This window comes from Pezoporus flaviventris, unplaced genomic scaffold (assembly GCF_033815535.1).
Source record: "Pezoporus flaviventris isolate CSIRO_AGI_PZ_B2104156 unplaced genomic scaffold, CSIRO_AGI_Pfla_v1 ptg000025l, whole genome shotgun sequence".
Lineage (NCBI taxonomy): Eukaryota > Metazoa > Chordata > Aves > Psittaciformes > Psittacidae > Pezoporus > Pezoporus flaviventris.
Window position 1 is genome coordinate 30,913,556 of NW_026892573.1, and position 21,045 is coordinate 30,934,600.

A 21,045-nucleotide genomic window follows, 5' to 3' on the forward strand; every position below is an offset into this window, starting at 1 on the left:
GTGGTTCTAGAGCCAGCAACTGATTGCTCCTCGTTGTATATCTGTCCAGCAGATACAAAACAAGGTGGAAAATCATCTATATTCCACCCTCCTTACACTCATATATATAACCAAAAAGATTTGTGAAAACAATGCATCAGATCTCCCTTTCTGTTCTGGTAACAAGGCCATCTGCTACAGTGGTTTGGCAGTTTGTGAAGGTGCAATAATATCAGAAAGATCCCTGTTTGAAATAAATATTTCAGCTTTACATTTCCTTCCTTTCTGTATTGCCATCTTAAATGTATGTATACATTTATAACTATATGTATGTGTGTAATACATGTTTGTGTGTGGTGAATGCCAAGTATTACACCCCTAAGTGATGGAGGATCTTTGCTGGCCTGGTGTGGTGTGTGGTGAATGCTAAGTATTACACCCCTAAGTGATGGAGGATCTTTGCTGGCCTGGTGGAAATGGGATGGATAGCAAAGGTGAACATTCATATTTAAAGATACATGTTTTAATAGTTATGTATACATGGACCAGCATTTTCCTTTGAGTGTATATAACACTAATTCTATATTTTGGCTAAGGAATAGAGTCTCGTGGACCTCATCATAGGCAAATATATCAATTTCTTTTATAGTGCAATACACTATGTTTAAAATAATTGTACTGTTATGGCATGTGAATAGCAGGCCAGAAATCTGCTGTATAAATGAATGATGTAAAAGGATGGTGATGTTCTAAAAGCTGTTTGAATCAGTGACACACGGAGAGTATTCAGTCCTGTTGCATTTGCTTCTCAGTTTAACTCATTAAATGCTTCATATAACTATGATTTACTCATAGCACATACAATTAAACATCCTTTCCTCTGGCTCTGAACAGGAGCCAGGCCTTTTCCCAATTTTTTCCTTTTTTCTTCTCTTAGGATGGATATATTCCTTCGCTTTGAAACAAGGGATGTTCTTTGCTTCTGGGCCATCAATGGAAAGCTATAATTAAGGTAAGAAAGAGAAAACATCAAATTTTATACAATTTCATAGTCTTGCAGCATCTCACATCTCAAGAAGTGGTCTCTGAGATTCTCTTTCTGTATTTATATTTCATTTATAAACTCAAGGTAGTTTGCTGCATTTTTTAATGCAATAAGGAGTTTGTTGTTACAGCAGCTTATTTAGCTAAAACAGCACCTGTGGGCTTCTTTGGTTTGCTGTTAGAGATGCATCGTAGATTTAAATTGTGCCAGCCTGCGGGAAGAGATTGCCTTTCTACAGAAAACAATTCCTTTTCTTTATAAGAAAATTCACCCTGCAGGAATTGTAAGGCCTGAGGATCTAAATCTGGATTTTGAACAGTCTATAGATGTCATGAAATTCAAAAACAGCTATATAACCTAGGACCCTTAACTCCCACTCTGAGAAAAGAAGACTCATGGGATTTACAAGCTTTTGGTCCCTCTACCCGACAACTAATTTAAGCATTGATCTCTAGGTTGCATCGTTTTCCACTGAGGTGCATTTTCTTGTATATCTTAGATTTGAATAGGTAATGTTCATGTGTCAAGACAAAATTATTCACTTCTTTCCAGAGGCATGGAGTCACAAACATAAAGTTGGAGTATTTTAAGGGAGTGAAGTGCACAAATACTAACAAAACCCAGCACGAGCAGAGCTGGCTATCTCTCGTAAGCGCTTTTGCTGATCCTCTCTGTAAGCAGCATTTTGAATCAAATCAGATGATTAAATCTAAGATAAGGACAGGATTGATGGGAGTCCAGCACTCAGAAACAAACGGATTTACCAACCTCTTGCGCTTTGTGTGGTGAGATTACCACCAGCATGTGTAGCATGGAGCTAGTTAACAGCCTGCTCAGTCTTCTGTATAACTCATCACAGCCACAGATTGCAGTGCACTGGTATGAGAGAAAAGATGTAGGAGTGTTGTTTTTCTTTACATCAGTCACTTATTTACTGATCAGAAAAGCAGGTGATTATTAAGCAATTATTATACAACTGAAACGCTGTTCACATGTCCTAAAGAAACGTTTTAAGTATTGTATGCAAATATACATAGACATAGTAATAAAACATCAGTGGTACTTACTGAACAATATCTGGAGATAAGCAAGATGTGACCAAAACTGAACAGGTTATTTCTATCACACAAAAGACTTACCTGTTTTGAGGTGAATCTTGTAGATTTAATCTTTTTACAGCTGAATTAGAGGGAGCTCTGTTTTTCTGGCTGCGGTTGTCTGGGATCAACTTCTCTGGGTGGTGTTAGCATGGTTCTCATTACTGTATTAGGGGATGTCAGGGCACAAGTTCATTAAAGTTTTGGCTTCACAATAAAATAATGAAGTTTTTGTGAAAGTCTGGTCAAGAAATCTGTCATCCTTGTTCAATTAAAATCTCTAACAAAACTATCTAGGTTTACGTAGGTGTAAATGTGTTTAAATATGAGCGATACTATGCACCTCTATATGGTCTGTAGGCTGCAATCTGTATTAATAGGATGGTGGAACGCAATTTTTACACAAAGTTGGAGATGATCAGTTTCTTTTTCCTTATTTAATTGCAAATTAAATCCTCAGTAATTCAACAGCTCAAAATGCCCTAGTCATGCCATTTTAAATTTGTATGAGAACAGCCAAAAACCTTCAGCAAAGACCATGTTGTATCCTAAAAATACTCCAAATATTAAGAAATATTTTCTGAGTTAAACCAAAACTGCAGTTTCTTTACCCACTATCATAAAGAAATTTTTGCTGCTATATTATGTTACTGTATTTAATTTTGTTGATCACATTTCATTACACCTTGAAGTTTAAGCTAACTTGACTGATGAAAATTGACAGATTATATCCAAGATCTAACCCAAGCATCCCAACAGTTGTTAGCAGGTGCTGAGAATCTTTTTCTATTACTCTGTATTTCAAAGCATATGCCTACATTTTAGATAACGTTTCTGTATTTCTGTGTGAGAAAACAAACTGTCATTCCTTGTTGAACTATATCCACAGCTTCTGAATTATCTGTTCTTCACAGCATTGTGATATCTGGTAATGTACAAGTAATGTGTGAAACTGAAAATGTTGCTTTGAGTGTAAACATATCAAAGCATCATTCTGCCTGGTTTTTATGTTCATTATACAATCTTCACACCAATTTACTCTCAACTTATTGGACTTAGGTTACTAAAATTAAGCATAGATTTAAATCCACTATTTCTAACACATGCTACTTTATTTCTTTCAAGTAACATGCGAGTAACTTCTGGCTCTTACTGTAGAAGTTTGAATGGCAAACTGGTATTATCATGGAAGAGACAGAAGGCTAAGTTTGCAACCTCATATTTAATGGGACACAGAATGAGACCCTCTGAAAGTCTGAGAGCAGAACAAAATGTGGTTTTAATTATAGGATGAGAATTGGAACAATTTCCTTTTTGCAGAAACAAAATCTTTCTTGTTAGCTGGGTGAACTAGTGAAATATCAGAGATTTATAAAATGCTGCTTTCAAAGAGTGGTTAAAAAGTAATCTCTATAAAATGGCTGTAACCTCCGGGGTTTGAGCACAGTCCCTGCCTGCCCACCTGAAATAGCATTCAGCAGAATCATACAAACTGCAGCTGATTATTTTCTTAAACCCTGAGCTTAAGTTAGACCTTCCTTAAGAAATAAATTGCTTCTGAATATGGAACAGGATCAGAACTATGGAACTAAAATAACACACGATTCCCAAAATAAAAACCATTTCGGACTTTAAACAAAACCCTATTTTATTCTGGTAGAGACTATTTAGAGGATTTTTTATGATTAGAAGGCATTCAGCCACAAATGGAAGGAATGTATTCAAGCCTCAATATGTTTTATTGCCAGGCTTCTAAAAATCCTGAATCCCAACTGTAACTGTGAATGACAGCGCTTTGATTTTTGCTAGAGGCGAGGCAAGGCAAGACAAGAAAACACAGCCTGTTCACTGAGATCCTAATCAGATGTCACTAAATATAGTACACATGTAATCATAACACCTGATTGTTTTAAGATAAAGGTTGGATCACCAAATAAAGCTTAGTTGTAGTACAATACATCCAGGCTGATTGGGATTGATGGAAGACGTGACTTTACAGGTGCCCTTTCCAGGGAAATGACCAAGAATCTTTTTATCCTCTTCCCTTTTAAGATGAAAATGACAACAAACCCAAATCAAAACAAACAAACAAAACAACAACAAAAAAACCTAATAAAATAACAAAAAAAAAAAAAAGAAAACACCACTAAATGACTTTTTTTTCTTACTGAACAGAAACAAACAGTTTTGCATGCAACTGCTAGAGGTTCTCTGGATGTTTTAATGAAGCTATGGATAGTGTATGTCATTCAGGTACTGTCAGAGGAACAGAAGTGTCCTCTTCTGGGAATGCATTGCTTGAATGTATCTGTCACTGGATGCCATCTGGTCCATTACAAAACAAACCATGTTACACTTCAGAGATGTCTGTAGTTCTTCCTAAGAACATGGCCACTGACAGAATGGGCAATGCAAATGAGGAAAGGAACCTATCAGATGCACAAGTAATTCAAGGATACCTTTCTCCAGAGGTGATCCCCTGCAGTTCTGTAAAATCATTCTAAACCACAGCCTGTTTGATATTTGGAACCCAGTAACAATAAAACTCATGTCTTCAGGCTGTCTTCTGGCTTTGTCTATGTTTTATCTGAGCAAGAACTTTCTTTAGTTTATATATAACAGTTCAGCACAGTTTTGTTTGCTGTACAATAAGCTATCTTTCTGTAATCATTATCTATTTATCAAGTAGAAGTTGTTCTCATATTGGTATTATCTAGGGTCATGTTATGGATTTTATTTCCCTGATGCAAGAAGTCTCCTCTGAATGTACTCCCCACGTTAGGGCCAACAACATTTGTGGTCATTGTGCCCTGTGAAATTAAGCAGCTGCTTTTTCAAAGCTTTTCCAAAGGCTAATCGTGACCCAAAGGGAATGGACCCTGTATGGAGCTGCGGTCCTTCCCACACCAGGCTACCAATATAGCATACTGATGACATTGTGATGATTTGGCAAAGAAAATATAGATGGAACCATTTTCTACGAGAAAGTACTCTTTATTTGAAACCCAGAAGCTTAGAAAAAACATATTTATTTTGGCTTCAAGATAGTTTTATGCATTAAGAGGGGAACATAATTTTCTGGGAAGAGTTAAAATGTATACAGTACTGAATGAAACAGAAATTAAACAAGAAGTTTTGGCAAAACAAGCTAGTTTGACCGAAATTGAGCTGCAGTCAGCATCCTTTCCATAACAAATATATCATTTTTTTTCTTTATATCTAGTCAGAATTAAGAAAAATCTCTCTTTGAACAGTGTTTATTCAACATTCAACTCCATTCAAAAATGAGTTTAACAACAGGCCTGAATGGTCATGTTTCCTTTTTCTGTATTGGTTACAAGTGATGCTTTTGCAGTTAAAGAGGTATCGAGATGCCCTCGAAGATGACCGGTTTTGGAGAACTGGCTTTTGCATGACTGGAAGCCAGATTTAACTTCTGTGGTCTTGTACAAAAAAACTGGCTTCCTTGGTCTCTTTCTGAAGTGGCCAGAGAAGGTCAGGCCTTCAGTGTGTTAAAATACCTGAATCTATCCAGGCCACTTCAGAAAAGCATTAAGGGAGGCAATCAAGCCAATCCCTTGTTCAGCAATCCTTTAAGCACATTGTAAGGCACTCAAACTTATCTTTCTGTTTCTTGCTGAATAAGGAGGGACTAGTGAGCCGCAGTTTGATGGATGGCAGCCAACTTCCAAATAGGATAACTGAAGGTTTGGGGGTTTATGATGGGCCTTTTCATTTGTTTTTTGTTTTTTTTTTTTTTTTCTTTTTTGTTACTTAATTTGGTGGCTATTAGCAGAAACGGTGATTTCAGATATGGCAGGGCAATGAACTAGCTGTATGGCATTTAAAACTGAGCTAAAGTAAGTCATCTCCCCAGAAAAACAACCTTGTTTATTGGTGGTGTGATAAAATCAGAGAGCATGTCACAGCAGCCAGCAGATCACCTATCCAGCTGACTGCTTTGTTTATCAGCCTCACTGTAGCAGTCTGTCATTTCTTCCACTGTGAAACATCTACATCGTGATTTTCTGATAGTATCTAGAATTGCACTTTATGACCTAGTTAGTCCTTTCTAGCTTCCTACATTCATTATGCAGCAGTAGCATTATAAATAATATAGATATAAAAAAACCTTCATTATGATAATTGGTATGTTGTACTAGGTGCATCTCAGATATTACATCAAATCACAGTATATGTGCAATGTCATTGTCTCCCTTGAATTTTATATGAAATTTTGCACAGATAAGAGACTTGATTATATTAACAAAGATGTGCTATGTTCTCATTTGTTCCATTGTTGTACATGCGATTCAAAAGCCTTCTGAGTGTACTTTCTAAGGGAATTTTTGTTGTGCTTCTCTTCATGAGGTTTGTTCATACGCTGTTTAGTTCTAATGGTAGCTTTTTAGTTGTCATTTTCTATACTTAAGAAGATATGGAGAGTGGCAGTATCAGATCAATATCTGGAACCGAACCCATCGTGTGTGTGTGCACACAGAAGAAAAAAAAAAGGATAAAAAAAAAAAAAAAAGGAAAGGGAATTAGCTGAAGATAACAGCCCTTTTGCTACATTTGTATTTATGAAGTACAAATGCTCCATCCCTGGCAGTGTTCAAGGCCAGGTTGGTCAGAGCCTTGGGTGACATGGTTTCATGTGAAGAGTCCCTGCCCATGGCGAGGGGTTGAATTAGACGATCTTAAGGTCCTTTCCAATACTAGCTATTCTATGATTAAGTCTGTAAAGTTAGTTAAATAAGGTATGCTGGGACAGATCCTTAGGTTAGGATGTAATATCAGCTTTTTCTGATGCTTTCGCATCCTATTTTCCTGTCAAGAATTTGGGTATTTTCAATATGCGGCTTCATCATGATATTTTCATGGTGTGCTTGGTAAATTCTTGCTATGATACAGTTAAGCAGGATAATTGAGTGTCTAACTGCTAGGACATTATTGAGCTGTAGGTCAAATGATGCCACTTCTTGCCTCTGAATTTCAGCAGCATCCTAGTCTAATAGATATTTAATAGCTATTGCTACTTCTTTTGGGCAAATGGAGCCCTGTTTTATAGAATTTCAATTCGGGTAAAAAGTTATAAGAATGTACTGAATCTTCTTCTATGAAAGAGAAAATGTTTAAAGGTGGCTAACGTTATTACTGCCGGATAGAAAATCAGGTTTCTAATGCCTGTTTATTTCCTTGTGTCTGTGTGATGTGACAGGAGAAGGTGATGACTGCACTTAAAAGGAGACATCAGTTACAGTGCTGCTCACGAATGCAGTTTGTTCGGCAATAATGTCTTATCTATCTGCATTTTCCTTTCTTCAAAGGGCAGCTTTTTCATAAGTTTCTGATTTTCAGATTTCTTTCTTCTTTAAAATACTTAAATGATAGCAAAGAGGACCTATATATTCACTCTGACAGATGGAGTGTTTCAGGGGGCCTTGCTTCCTCCAAACCAAGGTATTTCCAAAGTTAACTTCAAGATAGCTAAAAGTACAAGCTCAGCTTCATAGTGGGCTCAAACGTGATAAATAATGCTGCTTTTGCACTGGGTTCCTATGGAAACTTTAGATGGAAACCCTGGGTACAGTAATTAAAATGCATAGGAGTCTCCACTGAGCTTTCGCCCTGGTTTTTTCTTCTTATTTTTTTTTGTGTGGACTATTACTATTAAAACCTCATGATGCCAATACCTTGCCAATGCTGCTGGCTCAAACTGCATCACGAGTTTCCCTGTGCACCAGTGCCGTTGGCACCCACCAGACTCTCACTGCTGCTGCAGATGCACTTAGTATTCTAGAAAAAAAAAACACAATTTGCAAATCTCAGCTTTTGTTAAGTGCCAGATTACATGATTTGCACAGATGACTTAGTCTGTTTGAGTATGTTGGTGCTGAATTTGAGAGTTCCATTATTTGATGAGTGAATATCCTACGCAAATACCTCCTTGAGCTGTTCATTGTTAGGCATTTCAGTTTCTACCAAAGAAAGTGTTAAAGAATTGTTTCCTTAGTTATAACTAACTAAGACTGCATATCACACTTACACTGTTGGCTTTGTACCCCAGAACATGGAATTTCTTTATAAGATAGAATACCCTAACTGTTCTATGATTCTATGATTTACTGTGTCAATAAATAGTATTGTAGTGTCTACTATATATTATGCATATAATAACAATGGGAAGAATTAGCACACGCTGGTTAGTTTTGTGCTGACCAAATCACACTCTGTCAAACAACTTTCAGGCAGTATTGGGGAATTAGCACAGCTAAGGATGGTTCCCAGCATGCAGTGTGGATGCAGGAGGCTAACTAGGTTTAATGCAATGCAGCAGGTGGTTTAATGCTAACTGGCCTCTTCCCAAGGATAGTCTGAGCACATTCAGGTTAATGGAATAGATATTCATGGCTCTGGTGCTTATGCTTACTCGTTGCTGCATTGACACAAGCCAGAGAGTCTTGCAGGTGAGCATCACATGCCCTCAGATGTCTATATTTCTCTAATTAACCTGAGCCCTAAAGTTAAAGGCACAACACTGTGACCTGCTGAACATCTTGGGGAATTGCTTTGTCAGCTGTTTTTGAAGGAGCTCAGTTTTAGGACTCAACACAATCATGACAGAAGACTTCCTTACTCTGATCAGAAGCAGCTTTATCACTCCACAGAGAGGAAAAGAATATTTAGCCCAAAATGTTGAATAAACAAGTAGTTGCATGAATAAAATATGAATTAACACTAAAACTTCTCCTTAGCTGTTCCAGCATTTTGCTAAGCTTCTGAAGCCAACTTGTAGGTTTTGTTATTTGCTCAAGGGATAGCATGCTCTTTTCTCCTTACCCTTACCCCTGAGATGACTATTACATTAAGAGAAAATGCTTAGGAGGGTTTGTTTCCTCTGTAGTACAAGTGATAGTACAAGTAGTGATGCAGCTGTCCATCAGTCTCTGTATCTGGGTATCAGAGCACATGAGACACTGGGTGATTGTCACTTCTGCTATTTCTCTGAAGTGACTTGATTATTATTTCTGTTGTGTAGTTAATTGCATTTCATGGCAATATTTTTTGCCTGTAGGTTTTAGTCTTCCTTCTTTTGCTTACAGCTTTATCAGCCCAAGTGATACGTATTTTGTATGAGTGGTATGCTATGAGAAATCATGCATAATGTATAAAGTAAAACCTCTTAGGATCCATGTTTAACTTACTGCAACTTGTGCATGCTGTCTACATGGGACATGCAAATACAGTTAAATGTTCTGAGGAGGAAATGGAAAAGAATATGCACTCCCTATTTGATAATTTGAAGGAAGTTTGTCACAAAACTAAATTTAGTATGATGTCAAAATCTGTATAATTAACCCAATCATAAGTAACTGTATAAATTCAGCTTAGCAATCTACTGCAAAGCAAAACCACTGTGCAATTATGCTGCAATTACAAGTTAATTACATAGATATTACAGCATCTGCATTTTACCTATACTGTCTTTTTCCAAATTATAGTAATTAACCTTGTAGCTTCTAAGCTTTACCTTGCATGACAATAAAGCACGAGACCTGGTTAAGAGCAATTTTTCTGCTCTTAGCTTTACTTTGTGTACAAATCTTACACAGCATCATTACACCAGCTAACTTGAGAATTCTTTAAAGACAACAGCTAAGCTATTAATAATATGTTAATAACTTATAAACAATGTCTAACTTGAAATAAATATATATGTGTGTATATATATATATCTATAATAAAATTTTGGCCATAAATAATAAAGGTATCGTTTAGATCTGCGGTTGATAAAATGTCTAGTGCAGTATTCCTGACTTTCTCTGCTTTCTGAGTTAAAAACTAAGGCTAGTATTCTTCTTCTCTTACTTGAGATACCTAAGATGAAATAAATTGCATTTCTTTGCTTTGTTTTCTGTAGAGGGAACAACTTGACAAGCTTAAACTAACTCATACCTTTCAGTATGCAGTCAGCGCAGCAAAGAGCAAGCATTAGCACCAAGGCCATGAATATCATCTATTCTATCAAAGATTTACAAAGTGAATGGGTGCCAAAAGCCAGTTTTTCCCCCTGTAACAGCCTCTCTGCTCTTTTTTCTTATAGCCATTGACACCTGACCCATGATCCAAGCAGTCCAGCATGGCTGTGCAAGAAATATGTACGTGCAATGGTTGTGAAACAACTCAGGTTTTTGTATTCTCAGTGCATTTTTTGTTTTCAGATCTATAGCACAAGGAAAAGTCAAGTCTGATGCCTCATTTTCAGAAAGGTTCTTCCTCATGCTTCCTGTTATATCCCCCCAAAATTCTAAGTGCTAAAATAGCTGTTACAGCTCAGCCCAGGGCATGTACATAAAACAAAGTACTACCCTTGTCTAGAAAGTCTTCATAGCCTAAACCAGAGGTTATAGGTGCATCAAATGAAACATGCATAGGAGGGGAGTGGGAAAGAGTGAAGTAATTGTGGTTAACATGGTCAGCAGTATTTTCAGAATGAGCCTCACTGAAGTGTCATCTTTACTATTACCAAAATCAGACTTTCAGTAGATATTTTAAGGTTCTGATTTCTGCTTTATTATCATGGATTTTCTGTTTTATATTGTCATGGATTTTCTTTTTATAAAAGTAGCCTAAGACATCTGTGTTAAGCATCTGTTACATTGGACTCCAGGAGAATTGCATTATATCTGTGAAGGGAAAGATGCAAAAGGTTTTAAACCTGCATGTTGCCAGGAGCATCTGAAAGTCTAATCATGACATGTTGTACATCCTTTCATTTCCTGAGCCTATACATTCACACCTAATGGTGTCATTTTAAATAATCAGATTAAGACACATTGCCTCAGGAACGGACAGTAATTCAAAGAATTGCAGTAATACCAGTAAGAAGAAGGAGTGATTTCCTATTCCTCATTATGACAAACATCAGCTTAAAGTTAGCACAGTTTATCATAAAAAGGGAAATAAAAAAATCCTGTTTCATATCCAGACATCTACAGCACTACCAAGAAAGTAAAGGAAAAAAAAAAAAACTATGGCATAAATAAGAAAAGAATATGAAGACGGGGAAGAGAACTGTATTATGTATTTGTAGGTACATTTTTAGATGGCTGTATATCCTAGTGTTTCCTCAATGCCCATCATGTTGTTAACTAACCATGAAATAATGTCATACCAGAAGACAGTGTTTGTTCTTAAACCTTTATTCACCCATATCAATAAGCCTGACAAAGAGTTTTCCTGTGGAGTGAAGTACACTAAAGAATAAATGGCTTCATTTTTTGTGGTTTTTTTTTCTCTTTCTCCTGGAGTTTTGATTTAATACATATATATATATATATATTCTTCTACGGTAAGCACACGGGATTTGACTAAAAACATTCTCATTTCTCTGTTCACTGTAAATGGTAGTGAATATTCCCTCATGCATTACAAATATTTGGAATATAACTATATTCATTACAGTATGCACATAAGTCTGAGTTCAGATAACCAGACTAGTGCTATGAACTTTTCAATACATCAAAGAATGTGTTTATGTTAGGAAGGAAAAGGGTCTGTTTAACTGACACAAAAAAATATCTTGGTATAAATTGATCATTAATATATTTAAGCTGGCAATTAAAAGATGATGTCTAACCTTTAGAAGGCTGAGGTTCTGGAGCTGTAGTATTATCACTGGACAGAATTAAACCAAGTTCAGTATATTTCTAAAAGACCTCAAAAATAAGTTGTGCTTTTGATAGTGGGAGGGTGAAGTCAGTGAGCCAGGAGTTGTGCTTCTTTTATAGCTCAGCAAGGCCAAAAGGGACAACCTTTTACATTAGAAGCAAGTTATTATGATTCAGGAGAATAACGAATGGTGGGCATATCTAAACCTGCCAACTGAAGTATATAGATAGGTAGAAGAGTAAAAAATACAGCTACAGGAACAATATCCTAGGAGGCACGACAACACCAGGAAGAGAACAATTCAGGGAGGTTTTTGCATTATCCTTGTCATTTTTTGCCTAGGTAAACTCCCTGAAGTTTCTTGTTCTGTTAGCATTTCATTTCTAACCTACCACTTAAGTATATGACACGAAACCAGTAACACTCCTCTCTTGTTTTGTTTAGGCGCTGATTGTTTTAGGAAAAGATACACCCTGTTTCAAAGAGCTCTGAAATCAAAAGACAAACTTTCCTTGCTTTCATTAAGCTTTGGCAAAAATACTGTAGTGACAAATAGTAGACTGATAGATACTTTCCTTTTAGTGGGGCTGGTTTTTAGTGAGTTTGCTGCAAGCTGAAGTCAACCTTTTCATGTAGTTTTGCACACACACTCACATGGTTCTATAGACTTAAACATTTGAAAGGTATAATTAGGGAATCTCACCGAGGCAGTCTGCAGTTCTGATACCTTCATCTTCTGATTCAGCATAGCAGGAAGGAATGACTATAGAAAAATGTTACCATTTTATCATATCTGTCACTGGCATAACCGAGTGTATCAGATCCCTGTAAATTTGGCCATCATTTTTCATGCATTAAATTGCTGCTATTCATAGACCATCATGCATTTCCTTTAAGTATTCCTGGAAAACATTTCCTAGCTGTAGGCTTTGAATTAATCAATCAACTTTTGTTTTTATAGCACCATTCTGGAAAATCCGCTTATAGCACTTTCAGTAACAGAGATAAGAAAAACGAATCCATACTCTCCATTTAAGACTAAAACATTTATCTTCTTGACTACATTCATTGAAGACATTTCAGCTGTGGAAGTTCCAACAGCTTTATACTTTAGGAACTCTTTAACTTCAAAACTAACAGATATGCATAGAAAGCAATAAAAGTATTCAGGTCATAAAGAAGAATATGGATCCAACTGGACCTTTGATTTGACCTAAATCAGGTCTTAATTTCATCATTTGGGAAAATGGTAAAAGATGTTAAAGTCATTTCTGCAGGCCATAGTGTCTCTGCTGAAGGGGAGCTCATGGATTATTCAGTTACTCTTAGATGTCAACAACGTGGATGTCTGCAGCTGAGCCCTTTTCAGTGTAACGAACAGAAATAGGATCTCTTATGGCTGCCCTGTTCTGGATGTGAAGAGTCATGCCATTCAAGTGCCTGCTTCTCTCTCCTAATCATAAAAGGTGTTGAACATGATTATTAGCTCTGGTGCAAACATCTGTGGAGACTTCTAGTGTTTACCAGATGAGTTTTGGTGTGAACTACAGCCCAGCATCATAGTGATAGTTAAATAGCCAAATAGAAGGCAAGCCTAATAAGAAAACCAGCAAATCCCACCTCAGAGCTGCCTGAGCAATTTAACGAGTTAAATTTTAATTCATAAAAATATTCACATTTTTTAATTTTAATAGTTTGGGAACAAAATCGTACCATGAAGTAATGGAGCAGTAGCTGCATTTACCAACTTAGGTAAGATCAAACTAACATTTTAATTAAAATATCATTTCCATCTTAATGTATGAATATTAAAGCAGGAAACTTACCCAAAGTACAGACTGGTGTCTACATGCATTCAAAAGCTAGTTCTTCTGTAAAATAAGGCGCTAAATGGATTGAATGTATACTTCATGCCAGGTTTTATCAGATGGTTCATTGACCCCTATTCCCACAAGTTGTCCAGAAAAAAATGATATTAGCACTTTGGACACATGTTGAGCAGAGCTAGAGTACCTGTCAAAGCACACTTGCAACTGGGCAGCTAAGGAAATAAGGACCAAATGAAGGAATTTTTCATTTGAACAATGCTCACAAAGAGAAAAATTTGGGGATCTGTCTTGGAGTTGAAAGCCTTGGAGAATGGGAGGGGAAGGCTTATTCTGTGTTATAAAGTGAATTTTCTGCTTCTATTCGTCTTACTGCATCCCTGGATGTTTTGCAAACCTTGTTCCTGTCCTGAGCTGTGTCTTGTTTCTCATCTAAGCACCTTGCCCCATGTTGGTTGGCTCAGTTATATTGTATTTTGGGGGCCTCCTGATTACCTTGTACCAATTCATTTTTTGGAGGGGTCGATCCATCTACCTTTCGTCCATGTGTTAATGCATCTATAAGGGATACTTCAATATCATCATAGAAGTCCTATATTTGTTTTTGCAGGTAGAGTGCTATCTTGTCCTACAGAATAAGTGCTTCTATCCTGAATATATTTGAAATGTATTTTATTAGTGAAAAAAAAAATCAAAGAGTGACAAGGTCACTTATCTCTTGCTGTCAGGATGCATCTAAGCTTTTATTTGCACATTTGCTGACAGGCCCTTTCTTCCTCTGGCAGGCTTAAAACGTGCTCCTTTCATCTGTTCTCAAGGTAAATGAAAGTCCTATTGCAAACAAGGGTCTGTTGAAACAGGCCTTCACTCACACCGTCCTCTCTTGACCTGAGTTTGCTCATTTGGTAGCAGTGGGATTCCAGTCAGGTAACTGTACCTAAAAATTAATCACCTAATGTTATCAGTTAAGCCACCTATGGTCTTTTGGCAATCCAGGGATTTTCAGGCTGTGAAAGGAGCCTTCTTTTCTCCTTTGTGAAAAGTGGCACGGACTCAAGGTGGACATGTCTCTGTAATGTTTTCTTTCCTGGCTTAGCTGGAGGGCATCTGTGATGTAGCAGTCAGGACATGTTAACTCACTGTGCTGCCCACACTTCCAGAACCTTAAACCAAAGTCCCAGCAAGTGTTGCCCTAGAAGAAGAGGGCAAGCTCCTTTCTGCTGTTTGTAGTGGAATCTGGGCATCACAGAGCTCCTCAGTCCAAATTTCCTGCCTTTCTCCCTTCCTCCAACACTCCAAGGAGCACTGGTTTCCCTTATTTCCCTGTGGCCATTGCTTTAATTGGAGCAGCAAGAAAGAAGCATGATGGGTTAGTGACAAGAGGGCAGGAAGGATCATAACATGAGCAAAGCTCATCAGAGAGCCAGCAAAGTCTTGCATGGTTACAATAAGAATGATATTGAGAACTCCTATAAAGGCTAAAGTAGTGACGCAACTCAGGAAAATAAAATAAAGCCTTCAGAGCTCAGTAATCTGCAGACCATGTTTTCAATTATTCATATGCACATTCAGAAACTCAAAGTTATATGGAAAGACAGAGATTGAAATATGTCAGTATTTTTAGGATGTATGCAGTAAACCACTAAAATATGTCCAGATTTGAGTAGACTGCTGTTACCTCTGTCACAATGAAGAGAGAAGCTACTTATTTTTTCAGCCCTGTGGAGAAGAACTTGGGGCTGTTGGTCGATGAGAAAATGAACATGAGCCAGCTTCAGTGTGAGCTCGCAGCCCAGAAAGCAACCGTATCCTGGGCTGCATCAAAAGGAGCGTGACCAGCAGGTCGAAGGAGGTGATCCTGCACCTCTGCTCTGCTCTTGTGAGACCTCACCTGGAGTATTGTGTGCAGTTCTGGTGTCCTCAACATAAAAAGGACATGGAACTGTTGGAACAAGTCCAGAGGAGGCCACGAGGATGATCAGGAGCTGGAGCACCTCCTGTATGAAGACAGGCTGAGGAAGTTGGGGCTGTTGAGCCTGGAGAAGAGAAGGCTGCATGGAGACCTCAGAGCAGCTTCCAGTATCTGAAGGGGGCCTATAGGGATGCTGGAGAGGGACTCTTCATTAGGGACTGTAGTGATAGGACAAGGGATAGTGGGTTAAAACTTAAACAGGGGAAGTTTAGATTGGATATAAGAAAAAGTTCTTTACTGTAAGGGCGGTGAGGCACTGGAATGGGTTGCCCAAGGAAGTTGTGAATGCTCCATTCCTGGCAGTGTTCAAGGCCAGGTGGGACAGAGCCTTGGGTGAGATTGTTTAGTGTGAGATGTCCCTGCTCATGGCAAGAGTGTTGGAACTGGATGATCTTGAGGTCCTTTCCAACCCTAACTATTCTATGTTTCTATGATTTTTGACCAACCGTGGTGGATTGAGCCTGGCTGGATGCCAGTTGCCCACTAAAGCCACTTCCCTCCTCAGCTGGATAGGGGAGAGAAAATATAAGGAGAGGCTCATGGATTGAGATAAGGACAGGGAGAGATCACTCACTAAATACCATCATAGGCAAAACAGCCTCTGTTTGTGCAAATTATTTTAATTTAGTAGCTATCAAATCAGAGTAACATAAGGAGATATAAAAAAACAAGTCTTAAAAACACGTTCTTCCCACCCCTCCCTTCTTTCTGGGTGTAATTCACCCCAAGCACTCTACCTCCTCCCCTCTAGTGGCATGGGATACAGGGAATGGGGGCTGTGGTTGGTTCATCACATGTTGTCTCTGCTGCTCCTTCCTCCTCATGGGATGACTCCTCACACTCTTCCACTGCTCCAGGGTGGGGCCACAGGAGACAGTCCTCCATGAAGTCCTCAAATGTGAGTCCTTCTCATGGGCTGCAGTTTTTCATGGACTACTCCAGTGTGGGTCCCTTCCATGGGGTGCATCCTTCTGGAACAGGCTGCTCCAGCATGGGTCCTTTCCATGGGCTGGGTGGAGATCTGCTCCACTGTGGACCTCTGGGGGCTGCAGGGGCACAGCCTGCCTCACCGTGGGCTGCACCACGGGCTGCAGAGGAATCTCTGCTCAGGTGCTTGGAGCACCTCCTCCTTTCTTCTTCACTGACCTTGGTGTCTGCAGGCTATTTCTCCCATGTAGTCTCACTCCTTTCTCCAGCTACAGCTTTTTGTGCATTTTTTTCCATCTTAAACATCATATCCCCGGGGCACTATTACTGGTACTGATGGGCTCAGCCTTGGCCAGTAGTGGGTTCCTCTTGGATCCAGCTAGCATTGGTTCTATTGGACATGGGGGAAGTTTCTGTCACACAGAAACCATCCTTGTAGCCCCTCTGCTACCCAAGCCTTAAGCAAACCTAATGCTAAAGGTATGATAGTATTAGAGTGTAGCAAAGTATCTTGTCATCATAAGTACTTTTTTATTGACAAGAGAGTAGTTCTGGTGAATTACCTGATTTCTCAAAGCTCTCAGCTATCCATTTCCCAGCCAGTAAGTATTGAATGTTTGCTGATCTCTGATTTCTTACAGACTTGTCCTGACATTCAGGTTGCTAGCCACTTAGTGGCAATTGTCCTGGGAATGTCCCAGCGTTCAAAACAGCAGTGTGTTTTCTGCTGCTTAAGGTCGTCAACACATTTAACAGGTCTAGCTAGAAAAACACATCCTTGTTTGTCAGGTGCAGGGAACACGAGGACATTGTCAGATTGCCAGTGTGGGATTTAACGGGTCAGGTTGTCCTGCATATTCACTAGTATTTCATTCTCTTAGCCTTCATCCTATAGAAGGCTTGTGAGAGAAATATTACATAGACAAAGGATTTCGGTATTTATTTGAGGAGATTGTGTGCTTATAAGGTACCATTGAGGTTTGCACAGGAAGCTAAAAGACTTCAGAAGCAGCATAAATATTGCTTAGAAGCTGTGTTTTAATTATTTGCTGTTGATGAAGCTCTTTGCTTCAGTTCTTTGACAGATTTTTGACATACATTGTAAATACATCTCTAGATCTTGAGTAATCCTTACTTAGGGAATAGTCCTACAACAGTATGTATTTATACATACATGTACTTTCCATTCTTCCTGAAGCTTGAGAGAAAGGACATGGGAAAATATTCCCGTTTCCTTTGGAGAGCCCAATCCTGGTCTTCTCCAGGAGAAACTGTCCTGATGTTATTCCCTTCTCAGCTTGGGGTAGCTGCATCCTAGATGAGGCCCCTTTATCCAGTCAAAGCTGTAGACACTTTGCCCTGCTCTTTCCCAAGGGTGATTTTGCTGCCTTTTGTGATTGTAGCCTGGTTTCCATTGACTGAAATCATCAGGCTCAGTTTGTGACTATTTAAGCTAAGTGTTGCTTACCTTCTCACAGAGTGCTACAAGCAACAAATGCCACATGCAACATAGCATATAAGCAATGATCAAAGACGGGTTAATAGATAAAATGGATTAGATACGAAAGAGAAGGAGGAGACTGAGGACAGAGAGTAAAATAAAGAGCATGAGAAGGGGCTCCTTACTCTTCTCAGTCTATTGGGATTCATCACCAGCTCCTGTATGGTTGATTTAGTTATCTTCAGACTTTTCCCAGTTTTCCGGTTATTTGTAATCCCAGCAAAAGAAAACAACCCAGAGAAGTTCTATTTCCAAATCATACGTGATGACTTTTGAGGAGAGAGTTTAAAATTCATTATGGGCGTAAAAACAAATCAAGCTGACAGAATGCTCAAATACACTGTGCTGCCCAGATTTATAATTGAAAAACCCTCTGCTGCATGAAATGAGTGAAATAGAGCAGATGAACCAGCAGACAAGCAGGAGATCAGAATTAAACAAATTTGTGTAAATAAATCCCACTTACTTATCAGATACCAGGAATTCATTTTCTCTCTATTTGGCCTTTCTGTCAGATAATGTGAGCAAATATTAGTTGGGAGCGGAGGGCAGAGGACTTCCAGATTGTTTTCTGTTATTTATTCATTTTATTTCACTTAAACAGGCAATAGCAAGGGCCTGAGTTAAGTTTCTGGGATGAAAAGGAGGAATGAAAGGATGTGTCTGATCACGATTCATAATGCTGTGGGACCAGTTCTCCTTTGGGAGGTCCTAAATCCACTGTTTGGGAACCCAGTTAATTTTTCAGATAGGTACCACCTGAGGCAAAGTAGGCTTTGCCTAAGTATCACTGTAAACAGCACCAGAGGGTTTTGGTTGAGGAAGTATTTACCTGGGCATTGAACACTAGTTATATATCCAATCTTAGAACAGTTTAGCAAAAGTTATAAATACTAGTTTAGTTTTGATCATAGACTTAAAGGTACAACTATATTCTGCTGAGAAGTTACGGATTAAACATATAGTAAATTGTCTCTCTTTAACAGGATCTCTGAAGTTATTGGAGCAAACTCTTCCCCATGCTCCCCAAAAGCTTGATAATAAATACTAGATAAAGTTGAGCTGCCTAAACTGGGTGATAATCCTGGGTATTTATGTATGTCAAATGGGCGACGCTCCGGAAGAGGTCTTGATTGGTAGCAGGAAGCCAGTTTTAGTGTTGAGGCAGTGGTCCATGTAATTGTGGACCATTTCTCATTGAATTTGATGAGATTTCACACAGGCTGAAAATCAGGCAATGCCAAGCTGCTGTGACCAAGGAGCTGATAGCTACAGGTTAGTCCCGCAGCACATGGTGCTGCTTCCAGCCCTTCCACACAACTGGTAGCATGATTGAACTCATATTGCCCTAGGATCTAATGTTAAAATAAAGGAAGGAAGAGACTTATTTTAGTTGATTTTCCTCCCCCAGTCTTTTTGCTCAGACATTTTTCCTGGGATCCGACTAGTTTGTCATTTTTGTTTACAATATCCACCAATTTCTAGAGCAATGGGAGTCAAATGAATTTTATGAGCTTGGCAACAGATTATCAGATGAGACAACTCTGGAAAGTGGCTATAAATATGAAAGAAATCTAATTAGAGCCTGTTTCTGAGCTCTTGGCTTCAGTGTAGGAAAAGCAGTTGTGAGGAGAGCAGCACATCAACAGTTATGTCTGTCTGCTGAAAGACATTATTTAAGACGAAAAATTGACATTAAAAACAAGGCTAAGCCTTCAAATCCATGAGGGATTTATTTGTCTTTTTGGAATTGATGATACACCAAATGCTGTGCACAATATTAATTGCACGTAATTATTTTCATTTGCTCTCGTCATCTTTCTAGGAAGATAAGAAAAGGTACCAGTGCTTATGTTACTAAGTTGTAATCATTCAACATTGACCATTTTACACATAGAAATACAAGCTTGCAGTGGCCAATAGATTCAAAATCTATTTCCTTTTCATGCAGTAGCACGTCTATGAGGTATAGAAAACCCTCAAGCTCAGCTTGGACAAACATCCAGAAGGTCAAAGGCTTATCCAGACTTAAAGAGTCTGCAAAGCAAACTGGAACCTTGGTGATTTATGGTGCATTCCTTAACAACTGGAAAACAAAAGTTCAAATTGATCTTGTAAAGTAATTTGGAACCTTTGTAACTTTTTGTCCTCAAATTTGTGTAATATTTTTAAGCAGAAAATTTTCATCCCCATAGATCTTCATATGAATCCATATTTGAAAGCTTGTGCAGGCACACAATGTGTCTTGTGCTTCTGTGTTAAATTACAAGTGATACCTGCGCGGTGATCAATACTAACCTCAAATGGGGTTCAAAACATTCTCCTATTACAGGGCTAAATTATGTGTTATACTGAGTTTAGAAATGGGGTTTGAGGGGTATTATTTTCCTCCTGGTAGATGGCTTGTTTAATAACCTAGGTAAATGCAGTTTTTCTCTGTAGATTCAGTATCACTCAAGTAATCTAAGCACAGGATGGGGCCTGAGGAAGTTCCACATTATCATTAGCATTGATTCCCTGGGTGCCTTTTCCTACTTCTTGCCTCTACTCAACTTTTCCAAATTATCTATTGGGGAAATCACTTAATTGCCCATGTCCCAGAAGTTCTATGGGAATCATTTAATTAGTCTGGAAGGTGCTCTTGAAACTAACAATTTATTTCATTTTATTTATATTCTATCTGATTAATCAGTGCTCGAGGTGCAAACTGTTCAAAGTCATTGGATTTATTTTTTCTTGGCAAAAAGGGAGACAGTGACTAAAAAGCTCAGACTTTGGATGTAGCACCTTTCAATACTTGTCAGCGCCTGTTTTAACTCCCTAGCCAACCATTCCCTTGACTAAGTGACAGAAAAGGTCTATTTCCTAGTTAGATCCAGAGGTAGATGATGATCACGATAATTTCATTATATTTTCTCCATTAGCTTCAGCTTTGCCTTTTAATTAAAATGTAAAGGAATGACAGATCCCCCACGCTCACTCTAAGTCTTTACTGAAAGTTCAACATCCCAAGTGGGACTTTG